Source organism: Helianthus annuus, chromosome 6 (genome assembly GCF_002127325.2).
Source record: "Helianthus annuus cultivar XRQ/B chromosome 6, HanXRQr2.0-SUNRISE, whole genome shotgun sequence".
NCBI lineage: Eukaryota > Viridiplantae > Streptophyta > Magnoliopsida > Asterales > Asteraceae > Helianthus > Helianthus annuus.
In genome coordinates this window covers 45,634,378-45,638,518 of record NC_035438.2, presented here as the reverse complement: position 1 = coordinate 45,638,518, position 4,141 = coordinate 45,634,378, and the positions used below count along the sequence as shown (strand labels likewise).

Below are 4,141 nucleotides of genomic sequence, written 5' to 3'. Positions count from 1 at the left end.
TTGCTGAAACACCGAAAAACCGTTTTGGGGCGTTCCGACTATTTATCGGGTCCGTTTTTCAGCTACACGGGTCCCGGAACTTCTTTTTTACACACCTTATCACCCATAACCTACTTGAACCTTAAAACTTATACCGTAACAAACTATACATACTTATATTAATCGAAAATTTAAAATTTTACCTCATTGGCGATCTCGGAGCGAGCACACTTTTGCACGAGCCATCGGTTTGAGTTCAAGCACTGATACTCTTGCTCGAATCCCTCGAACCTAGGCTCTGATACCAACTTGTAACGTCCGCGTTTGCGTTTAATAAAAGACGACTAAAGGACACTAGAAGAATAAAAATTTCTTAAGAGTGTCCAACTTTTCGCAATTTAAAACGATGATATCAATAACATATGCATTAATTTTAACAAAATTTGGGCATGACCCGTCCGTAAAACAGGCATACCCCTGTTTTAATCATAATCAAACTAGATACAATTCTAAAATTCGTTCAACAAAATACTACTAAAAACCATTACAAAAATTTTTGGACCAAAAACATTTGGACAAGCTAGCGGAAGCGTTTGGTATGACATAACATGAACAGCGCTCGCTCCGATTCTCCAAGTTGCCTAAATTGAGGATTTACCTACATTCAACAACAAAGCTTTAAAAAGTTAGTCAATATACTTATCTGCTTATAAAACCATTATTTTAATTCTATTCGAGTATGTACTTTCATTTTTCTTACACATTCGATTACCCAATTAAATGGGTATGACATATATTTTCATGCGACTCACCCGTTAGTAGATGATGGCGACCAAGCATAAAATATTGTATAAACTAAAACGTCCATAGCGTATTCTAACCGCATAAGTTACTTCCACCCAATTAACCTTCCATTATTCAATCATTTTATTTCTATATCAACACTTCGAAAGTCCGACATACATAACCTGCACTTTCAAACATACTCAATAATAACTTGGTTAGCAAACCCGTAATCTCAACATGTTCAAGTACTACATCTTCGTAAAAAGGGTGCCAACCGTTTATATACATCTATTTAACTATCACATAATGTACGCCTTTCGCATAACTATGAACATGCATATGTATATGTATATATATATATGTATTTTCCATACACATCATGCATACTAGTTTATACGATTTAAACTCACCATGACACCAATTATTCATACCTATATACCATCCTATTCACTTCAACTCAATTAACACACCTCCCTAGTCATGCATATGACCATCCGATAATAGACTACTTATAAACAATTCCTTCCGTACTAGTCAATTCATAAATCACGATTAAATCCCTTTTAATATTACAAAAATCCCATACTCGATACTTACCACCCCTTGGTTTAATCCACCAACCCTGTTTCCAATAATCTTATCCCTATTAGTTCCAATTCCTTTACTTCGTATATTAGACAAACTAAATATATATAAAGATCACATACCTTATACTCAATACTCAATAAACGATCTTGTGGTAAGTCCACACTGCTCATTATTCCCAGTATCTGCATCTTACTTCCATCACCTTGTTTATGATTTAATCATACTAATAAACTCGGATATTTATATCACCGACAATAATTACCATTATCACACAACTTCGTACTAAGATTAACTCTCCTCTACAATTCTTACCGCCATATAAATATTTTCACAAAGGTATTTATATAGTTAATAAAACATGCTACATGAGTAAAGCGTCACTCACCTTTTTCCATAGAGGTGTTGTCTTCCATGCTATCCTTGTGACCCGTTGTTTCCCATCTATGTCATACCTGCTAAACAACAAGTCAACTTGCAAATCATTAGAACACATAACGACCATTCACCCCTTTTTAATACGTAAGTATTATTTATCCAACTTGTTGTATGTGTTCTTGACGATTTTCACCATTAGTCTTTTAATTAGGCCAACCCTACTCATTTGACCCGTTTTCACCCCTTAGTGCAAGTGCTTGCAATGCTCTTGAAGCAAGTACTTTAAACACTTCTAATATACTAAGTTAGATACACATAAACAACTAAAACTAACCATTTATGTTTAGTTCTAATGTGTTCTAACATCCTTTTTATTTAGTTTTACATAAACTTTATTTTAGTGCACCACTATTCTGCGCAACTGTTGTATTCGGCCTATTAGACCCTTGTACAGTTTTAGTTGGTTTGACATCTTCAAATATGATATGTAAAACATTCTTATATCTTTTCAACCCAACAAATATCACCCCAAGTGGAATTTTCTATGATTTTCAGAAGAGACAGAACTGATTCATAAATCAACTAATAATTCAGCTTTAAACCAATCTGCTAAGCTGTTTTGTACTGCAGTTTTCGTATATCTATCATTCTTATTTCCTCTCATTCTAAACATATTTAGAAAATTTACTCCTAGGGCTTTCCAACCATATAAAGAACACCCCAAACGGACACTCGGTTGATTTTATATGATTTTTCGAATTCTGCCCAAAATCTGATTAAAAAGCTGCGAAAATCATGTTTATGGTGCTCCTAACTTCGACCCAAACCATAAAACGCAGCCCTCTTTCATGGTTAAAACTTATGTTGAACTCTTATAAAGGGTTAGGAACATCAAACACATTTATTATATATCAATGGATGGTAAAACATTACAAATTTGCAAACAATCATTCCAAAACCATCCAATTTCCAAAATCCCCAATTTAAATCAAGAACCATAATCTTCATAGATCAAGTACAACCATAGTTAATCATCAAGGAAGTAATTACAACTTACTAACATCAACATAAAGTCATAAAATTCAGGTTATAGTCATAGCTTGTTCAATTAAACAAGAAACCCTAACATGCATATTAATCAACAATGGAGTTTCTAAGTATCATCAACATTAAATAACTATGATAGAATTGTTAACTTCTCACCCAATGGGTTTTTGCTATAACTCAATCAAAATGCTAAAATCAAACATGATTCCTATCATATCTTGCATTCATAACTTCAAATCACACTCATATTTGCATAATTTCATGATTAGATGAAAAACCCTTTTCCTAAAATTCACCAAATCAAAGAATTCGACTTACCACTTTACTGAACAAGGTTAGATGTTTGCAAATTGAGGTTCATGCATCCGATTTTCATTGAGATTCCTACTGAATTTGATGAAGTTGGTGAAACTAGGGTTTCACCTTGCCTTCTGCCCCTCTACGATCGCAAGAAACCAAACACTGGTTTCTTTCTCTTTTTTTTATTTTTATTCCATTACACATTTACACATTAGCCCTCTTGTCTATCAAAGTGTGTTTAAGTTTGTTATTTCCCTTACTAACTTGGCCTTTTATCTTTATTTAACTTAGATACACACATATATAAATTTACTATCATTTCCTTACGGTACCGTTTTACAGTACCGTCTTCCGTTGTCTAGCATCACAAAATAATATTATTTTATGACATACGAAGTTTGGGGTGTTACATTATCCGAACCCAACATCTTGTACATGACAAGATTTGATTCTTCACTTAAGTTGTTCTTGGACTTTTGTTTCGGAATGTATTTGTCCAAGAAACACCCATCTTCCTCAGTAGTGTCACCATCCGGTTTTAACACGTTTTCAACAACACCTTTTACCACATCATTTTGGACACTATCGTCATCGGAAAATGTGAACGTGACATCAATGTTCTCCGGAAGCTTAACTTCACTTTCTTCATCAAGTTCAACCAACCCAGATTCCTTTTTCGTGTGATTATGCAAAATTGGCGGTGGAACTTTGTGAAAACCCACCCCGGTTCCATCAGAATACACGTCTTCACCAGCTTTGTTTTTGCCAATGGGTTTTGGCACAATTTGTTGCAAAACAAAGCTTGCAGAGCTATAGCTGTTAAGCTTCAATTGGATTCGCTCGTTTTCAATTTCAGCCTCTTGAACCTTAAGTTTCAAATTAGCGATTTCATCCAGTTTTTTGTTAATTGATTCTTCTTTTACTCTCAGCACTGCTTTTAGATGTTCGTTTTGTCACACCCTGGCTTTGCGGAAGCGTGGTTAATTTGGTGTGTGTAAGTCCCGTTTAACCGGATCTTTCAATGATATCAAACCTAATCTTGTGAGAGTGCGGAATCCAATCACAA

At 34.5% G+C, this 4,141-nt stretch overlaps 1 long non-coding RNA gene across 1 annotated transcript; it reads right to left on the bottom strand.

The window, feature by feature from the left end:
• Window positions 1-797: 797 nt before the first annotated feature.
• Window positions 798-3,226, bottom strand: LOC118479792. The gene is made up of 3 exons (XR_004860795.1): window positions 3,094-3,226; window positions 1,739-1,805; window positions 798-947 (listed from the first exon to the last, which is right to left on the bottom strand). It is a non-coding gene; the product is annotated as an uncharacterized LOC118479792 (long non-coding RNA).
• Between the last annotated feature and the right edge of the window lie 915 nt (window positions 3,227-4,141).